Genomic DNA, 7,815 nt, shown 5'->3' on the forward strand with positions numbered 1-7,815 from the left:
TTTCAGAACACCGGGAGGCACCAGGGCGATAGTGGAAGGGTCAGCCCAGGAAGCAATGCAGCCCGCAACAAACAAACACAGTGCATGAGGTGAGCATAGAGACACCGGCCCAGCCTGCATGCCCTCCCCAGGACATGCATCTAGTCCATGAACACTTCCCGGGCACCCACTGCGTGCTGCCTCGGGCCTCCAGAGACCCCACGGTGAGCGTGACACCCCAGCAGAGCTCGAGGCTGGTTTGAGGGGCAGGTGTGTGGGAAGGAGGCCTTGAGGCACAGCTGCTGGGGCAGACAGACAGGACTCCTGTTCTCGTTCCACTCACGCCAGCTATAGGTCTTGGGGGAGTCCATCTTCGCTTAAGTCTGTTCTTCAAAAACAGATGATACATTCTACAGGGCTGCAGCTGCTGCTGGAGAAGGAAGGGAGAGGGAGAGGGGGTCCCTTCCCAAGGGGCTCTGCTAAAAGCTCCTTCCTCTCCGCTGGGCCCCAGCTCAAGACTCTCCCTGCAGCAGGGCAATGGGGGTGGCTGTACTCTGGGGACAGAAGTCAACTCTAATGGCTGTAAGAACCAGGGATCCACACCAGGGACTCTTCCTCCGAAGCATGGAGTCCCTACCCTGCTGGCCATGGGCATGTGTGTGACCGCAGGCGATCCCTTCCTCCCTCTGAGTGCAGCTGTCCCACCTGCCAGCAGGGCGGCAGGCTGGAGCCTAAAGAGTCCCCCAGTGTGGACACGTCAGGGAAATCAAGGCCCTAGGATCACTCTGTGTAGGTGGAAAGTAGAGGCCTAAGAAGGACTCAGGAGTCCCAACCAGGTCGGAACCCCAGCCAGATCTTCTGACTCCAAGCCCCCAGCTCCTGTCCCCACTCTGCCCCACAGGCTGTGGCGTGGGGGTGAGCCAGACCACCAAATTCCCATTAAAGGTGTGGCTCCCTCTTTAAGGAACTCTCCTGAGCGCTAAGGGGACAGCCAACCTCCCTCCCCAACTGTCCTCTGAGCAGTCTAGCCTTAGACCCGTCACTGCTCTGCTCACGCATGGCTGCTGTCATGCTGTGAACGTGTCGTTCAGGATCCAGGGCCCCCGCTCCCCCAATGTCTCTCAACGTTCACCTTCCATCCTGTCACTGTCTCCATCTCTAGGCCTTTGTGGGTTCTGCTCTTTCTTCCCAGAACGTTCTCCCCGTCCCCTTCCTTGACGGCCATCCAAATGTCACCTGCTCCAGGAAACCTTCCTGCTCCCCACATCAGACATGGCCTCTCCCTCTTCTCGGCCAGCAGGCAACTCTCTCAGGCCGTCTCACACACCCACCTGGCTCCACCATGAGATGAGGAAGTGCCCGGGAGCAGAGTTCAAGTCTTTCTTGTCACCCATCACCCCGGGCCCCAGGAACTACAGAGAGGAAAGGCCCGGTGACCTCTGGGCCCAGTGCTCACACCAGAACAAGCACACAGCGTTGTTTGGGGCCCCCTGGGAGCAATTCCAGGCCGGAGGTGCCTGCACCCTGGGCCAGCGCCTGGACGGGGTGTGATCTGCCTCCGGCAGCTGTTTTTGTTTTCCCTCTCCCTAGGCAAAGGCTGTGGAGGCGTTCTGAGCCGCAGCTGGTTTTTATTGCAACAAGGCTCAAAAAAGCCTTGAGCATATTTTTAGAGTCAATGGGGAAAAAAAAGCATATTTTCTTCCCTGACCCAAGATGAGGGCTTACTCCAATTTTCCATCTGCTCTCCCTTCTGGGTGGAGCTGCTGGGGAGGTTTCGCTGCAGGAGGATCGTTTGGGACAGCAGTGTATGAGCTCATAGACCCGGCAGGCAGAGGCGCCTGGATGCCATGCCCGCCCCTCCCCCAAAACACAGATGCACACACGTGTGATGTGGACAGAAAGGAGCCACACAATGGGCTGAAGGCCATGCAGGGCAAGTGGGACTCAGAACCATGGGCAGCTCAAGCCCAAAGTACCACCAGAAAAGGGTAACTGAACGGTGGTCCAAACTGGGGGGTCTCCACCCTCACAGCCCAGAGCCCTGAGCTATGTAGCATTCACAATGGGTGCCTGACTATCAAACTCAGGCCTGACTAGGGCTGGAACAAAGGATATATTGGATGCATTTTTTCTGATAGTAGGGATTGAACCCCGGGCCTTCACACTGAGCTACATCACCAGCTTTTTCTGAAATTTGGAGACAAGTTTTCTCTAAATTGCTAAATTGCTCAGACTCATCTCAAACTTGCCATTCTCCTGCCTCAGCCTCCCAGAGTTCTGGCATTACAGGCATGTGCCACCGCCTGTGGCTCTAAATGCATTGTTGAGTGACTAGTTTTCACTTGTCTGAAGATACTGTTGGCACAAATGAAATACCAAATCATTTTAAGCATCCCTGAACTCATGGGGCTTATTTTGAAATGCATTTTCTCCATCAGAAAATGCTACGTGCACCAGTGTGCTGGGGTGCGTACGGTTTGTGCTGTGGATGTGTGTATGGAGCATTGCCACGGTGCTCCAGCTGCAGTGGAGTGTAAGTGCGTGGTACATGTTTGATACATGCTGTGTGTGGATTTGCTGTGTGTGGAGTGTGGATGCCATAATCGAGCCTATTCTTGGTACCAGCCAAGGCACATGTGAACTGAGAAAAGGGCTTCTGCTTCCCTGCCCAGTGGCATCTTTTCCAGTGCACACGCGTTGTTGAGTAAGGTGAAAGCAGAGGAAGGGAAAGTGTCATTTTATGAACTCGCCCTCCCTACAGCCCCTGCCCCTCACTTCAGAACACTCCTTGCCCTGGCGATACCCAGCCCTGAAATCCCTCAACTCAACTAGCTGGGGCAACAGACTGAAGTGGAGAGAGGCCCAGTTCCCTGCCCAAGACAGGACCCCTCCTCCCCATCATGGGACCAGCCTGCGAGGTCCTCCAGTGCCAACGAGCCAGCCTGCAAGAGAGGAGAACTCTGTCACAACAACAGGGACCACACAACCCCAGCAGCAACCATGGAAGACCACAAAGGTGCCCACAGCTGGCACCCAGGGCTCCCTGGCTCCCCACAAATGTGGCCTGTTTCCCTCTCGCACTCACCCTCCAGGGACCATGGCATCTGTGACTGTTAACCTTGATGTGCAGATGTCATTGGATTAACCTAGCAGATTAATAAATTGGGTGATTTAGTAAATTAGCAGATTGGGTGTGTCTGGATGTCCGGGCGGTTCAGGGAGGCGTGACCTCAGATACCAAAACTGGCTCCTCACATCTTCCTCTCTGACGCTGTTCCCCTGTTCTGCCTCCTGGCTGCTGAGAACTAACTAAGTCCATGCCCTACCATGGACTGAATATCTGAGACCATGAACCCAATTCTACCTGTCCTCCTTTAAGCTGTCGATGTTGGATATTAGGTCTCAGCGACAAGAAAGCTGAGTAATACAGCTCATTGCCCTGCTTTATTGGAGGAGGAAACAGACTCAGAGGGGAAGACAAATGCCATAAAGAGCCAAGAGGAGAGCCCAGAGCCAGGAGGGTAGCTTCTTGACTTTGGAGGTCAGGCAAGGAAGTAGGTAGTAGCTTGTGGTTGTACAGGGGTCTAGCTTCACCAAGGGGCACTACCTCCAATTCTCTGTCTGCAAGCATAAGCCCTGCTCAGGACCAGAGCAAGGAGGAGGTGGGTAGCGGGTAGAGCTGTGTATGCCAGGCATGTGTGCCTCTCCCCTGCCCAACCATCCGCAGGTGTGTGGTCAGGCCAGGCACCCTCTTACTGGGATACTCCCTTCTACCTCCAGGCAGGAGGATGGGGGATAGAGTTAGAGGCTTTCCCCTACTTCTTGAAAACTGAAGCAGCCCAGGGGACCTTCTTAGGAGGTAGACTTTTGGGGTTAAGAAAAAGAGCGAGAGACCTAGATTCAAGGGCTTCTCAGCTCTGGCATCTTGGGCTTGTCCTCCTCCCCCCCCCCCCCCGGCACTCAGTGTCTCCCTTTGGAAATGGGACTATCAGCTTCTCCCGCTCAGGATGGCCGGAGAACCATGTGCTAGTGTGTTAAGGGTACTGGCACCAGCCTGGCACAAGGGAGGCATTAGATTGATGTGTGTCCTGTTCTTGTCCCCAGCTGCCCTGCACCATAAATTGTAAGCTGGGCATGATTGGTCCGAAAGTCCCTTCCCTCTGGGGCCCAACACAAGTTGCAAGGAAGAAACAAACAGCAGTTCTTGGAAAGTCACCGTGGATCCCTTCCAGGCACAGGAAGGCCATGGGTCCAGGTGCCACATGGAACCTGCACCAACCTGGGCCTGGAGTGGCTCCCTGCCCTCTCAGCTGCCTCATAGCACCATGGTCCTTTTCCCTACTCCAGGTCTCTCCTGGCACTCAGCACTGGGGACTTTTCAGTCACACCAGGCCCTCTGTCCCCGGAGCCACCTCATTTGGCTCTGCCCTGCTCAAAGCCTCCAGGTTCCACGTCAGAGGCATAAAGTCCTTATTCTGTAGCTGGCTGTTCCAGGCCCTTCCTGTGTAGCCAGTGTACCTAACCCCTCCTATGCCCTTCACCCTGTACCCCGCGTGGCAGTCACAGCCAGCTCCTCCATCCTCGGCAGCCACCTGCTTTCATCACCCATGAGAAGAGCTCATGTCAGTGCTTGGCGCTCTGAGGACTGCTCAGCAAGATGTCACCTACAGTCTGCAGAAACTCGGGGGGTGGGGTGCTGCCTTCACAGGGTCCCTTCCTTGGAATACCACAGCCTACCTCCAGAAACCTGGGACTCACACTTTGAGACCCTCCTTGGTCTTCATCTTCTTCAGGAAGCCTTTTTCCATGTGCACTCCTCCAGGCCAGTGAAGGTGACTTCCTCCCCGGTGGAGTTACCGGGTATCCCCAAATCCTCTGCTGTCCTACCTGAGACAGCTAGAGTCCCCACCTATCTGCTGGCCTGTTCCCCCGCCACTCCTGGGTCCTGAGGATTTGGGTGAACACCTGGCGATCCTGCTTGTTCACAGCTCCTGCCCAGTGACCAGCAGGGAGATGCCCAAGTCCCACTTTCTCTCAAAGGTCTTAGAGAGCAGAGTTAATTCGGATGCAGAGTTTGCTGACATTCTGGAGCTAGTGGGAAGTAATTCCAATGCTGGGCACAGAACAACTTGACATTCAGGGTCAGACATGGTAACTCTTAGGAATTTGTCAGCCATCCCTCCACACAATCTCTCCACAGCTGGAGTTCTGGGAACTCCTCCTTCTCTCCAAATTTTGACCAGCTGACTCGTTGGCAGACCCAGGGTTTAATTTCCACCAATGTGCAAAAGTTGCTGCTCTCTGCTATTTTAAATGCTCTCATGGTTATGGGCTGAAAATTGTCCTCTAAAATTCATATGTTGAAATCCTAGCCTCAAGTCCCTGAGGATGTGGCCATATTTGGAGACGTGGTCTTTAAAGAGGCAATTAAAGTTAAATGAGGTCATTAGGTTGAGAATGACTGTCCATTTAGTCCAGTATGACCGGTGTCCCTGTGAGAAGAGGCATTTGCAGGAGATAGGTGCAGAGGGAAGATCCCATGAAGATACAGGGAGGAGACGGCCATGTGAATGCCAAGGTGGCTTCAGGAGCACCAGGCAACTCTGCCCCACCTCGATCTTGGAGGTCCGGCCTCCAGAACTGAAAGAAAGCCAGCCTCTGCCGTTTCAGCCACCTGGGCTGAGGCACCTGCTGAGGGCAGCCCAAGCTGATGGTTACAGACATTTTTTGTGTGTCTCATGGCATTGTCATTCCCTGGCTGTGGGCCGATCTCCCCTTGCAGATTGAGTTCCCTGACAGTTCTGTGTAGATCTGATCGGTTTATTTCTTGCAGTTCAGATCCTATCACCTCTCCAAGAGGACCAGAGAGTGTTTCCTGGGTGAATCCTTCCAAGAGGAACAGAAATGTGCTTTGTGGGCTCTTTGAATTATCAAATGCTGCGAAGGGGGAAGCCAGATAGCACACATCCCTCCTGTGGGCACCAAGCGCTTGACCCCTGGTACCCACCTTCAGCTGCATCCAGCCCTGAGAGAAAGACTCCCCCTATTTCACACATGAGTAAACAAGGCATACGGGAGGCAAGTCACTTGCCCAAGGTCATTCATGGAGTCAGAGCCATTAAGGAGGGGAGATTCAAACCCCATTGGTCTCATGGTGGCCACATACAGGTCAGAAGGGGTAGGAGGCTCTGCAGTACCTACGCTCTGGAAGGAGTCAGAGGGCCTGGATGTGAATCTCCACTATACTTTTGTAGTGAGGACTTGCTGGGATTTCACTGGGAGTGAGCAAGTTACTTCCTGCCGTGGAGCCTCAGTTTCCTCATCTGTATGACACGGCCAATATACGGGCCAGTGTCTGACCCGCAGGGACACCAATAATGCTGCAGCTACGACTGCTTGTGTGCTGTCTCCCAGCGTCACTCAGAGGCCCTGCACCTGGTCCTGCAGGAAGTTTGACAAAGAGCTCGGGATAGAAGAACTTCCTGCAGGTCAGCACGGGGGGATGGGCAACTTCTGTCCACCACCTCAGAGCGCTGCCACTACTCTATCATACACCTTCTTCCTCGGCCTTACAGATCACAGGACTGGAGAAGGCTCAAAAGCTCATTGTTCTCATTGTTCTCCCTCCAGGCCCAAACCAGGCCAGGTCTGCCAGGAATCAGCAACTAAAAATAACCCCAGTAGAGTGTTGGGTCCAGCTGTTTATCGCCCTGCAGGGGTCAAGAGGTATCAGTGCTCTTCCTGGCCACCACTCTGGGCAAAGTCCAGCTTGGCCAGCTCCCAGGTCACCCTGACCAGAAAGCCCAAAGTCACAACCACAAAATTGTTAGTGGAAAATTCAAGGCATGCTGTGATCCCTGGGGGACAGAGCCTAGGCCCAGACTTTTAGAGCTGTGGAGGTCACAGTTCAGAGGTCAGGTCCCAGTTGGGCTCTAGATTGGGAAGAATGACAAGCTCTAGGCTCACCTTGAGTATAGGTAGGCCCCATGGGCACCTTCATTTTCCAACCTTCCACCAGCACCCTTCTGTAACTGCTGGCACTCCCAGTCCATAGGGAGGAGCCGAAGGATGGGGAGGACAGAGAGGCGCCCTTTGCATGCCTCTCTAGGCCTCAGGAGAGGTTCCCCCACCCAGGACACAGGGTCCATTGTGAGTCATGAATGCCAAAGTCAGCAACATAATTTTTTAAATTGTACACCATTGCTAATGAAGTTATTCCAGGGATGCAAGGCTGGTTTGATATGTGAAAATTGATGTAATCTTTCATTTTAATGGGCTAAAGCAGAAAAATCATTATCTTATCAATTGATGTAAAAAAGAAGCGTGTAATGAAATTTAACATCCTTCATGATAAGAACTTCCAGAAGATTAAGACCACTTCCTACATAAATAAATGAGCTTCATATATTTATAAAACAACTTCCTGTATAAATAAAGAGCATCTACAAAAAAATCTTATAGATAATATTATACTTATTGGCGAAAGAATGAATCAATCTACATGTCCATTGTGTTTATATGCATTAACAATGAATGCATAGAAGATAAAACTAAAAATATAATATATATACAATCTTTTACAAAATTAAATGGATATAAATCTAACAACACATGCATAGGAATTGCATACTGCACAGGACAAAATGCTGATGAAAGAAATCAAAGGGAATATAAATAAATGGCAAGGCATGCTATGTTCATGGATTGGGATATCCAACATGGTATACAGTTCGTTATAAGTGGAAATACAAGTTCAATGCAATTACTATCAAGATCGCAGGAAGGTGTTTCTTAGATTAGATCTAACAATCTAGGGTTAGGGTAATCTTAGACAAG

At 52.2% G+C, this 7,815-nt stretch overlaps 1 long non-coding RNA gene across 1 annotated transcript; it reads right to left on the minus strand.

The window, feature by feature from the left end:
* Positions 1-2,700: 2,700 nt before the first annotated feature.
* Positions 2,701-7,069, minus strand: LOC102018932. Its single transcript, XR_260628.2, has 3 exons — positions 6,946-7,069; positions 3,065-3,125; positions 2,701-2,921 (listed from the first exon to the last, which is right to left on the minus strand). It is a non-coding gene; the product is annotated as an uncharacterized LOC102018932 (long non-coding RNA).
* Positions 7,070-7,815: the final 746 nt, after the last annotated feature.

Source organism: Chinchilla lanigera, unplaced genomic scaffold (assembly GCF_000276665.1).
Source record: "Chinchilla lanigera isolate Chin_1 unplaced genomic scaffold, ChiLan1.0 scaffold00018, whole genome shotgun sequence".
Taxonomy (NCBI): domain Eukaryota; kingdom Metazoa; phylum Chordata; class Mammalia; order Rodentia; family Chinchillidae; genus Chinchilla; species Chinchilla lanigera.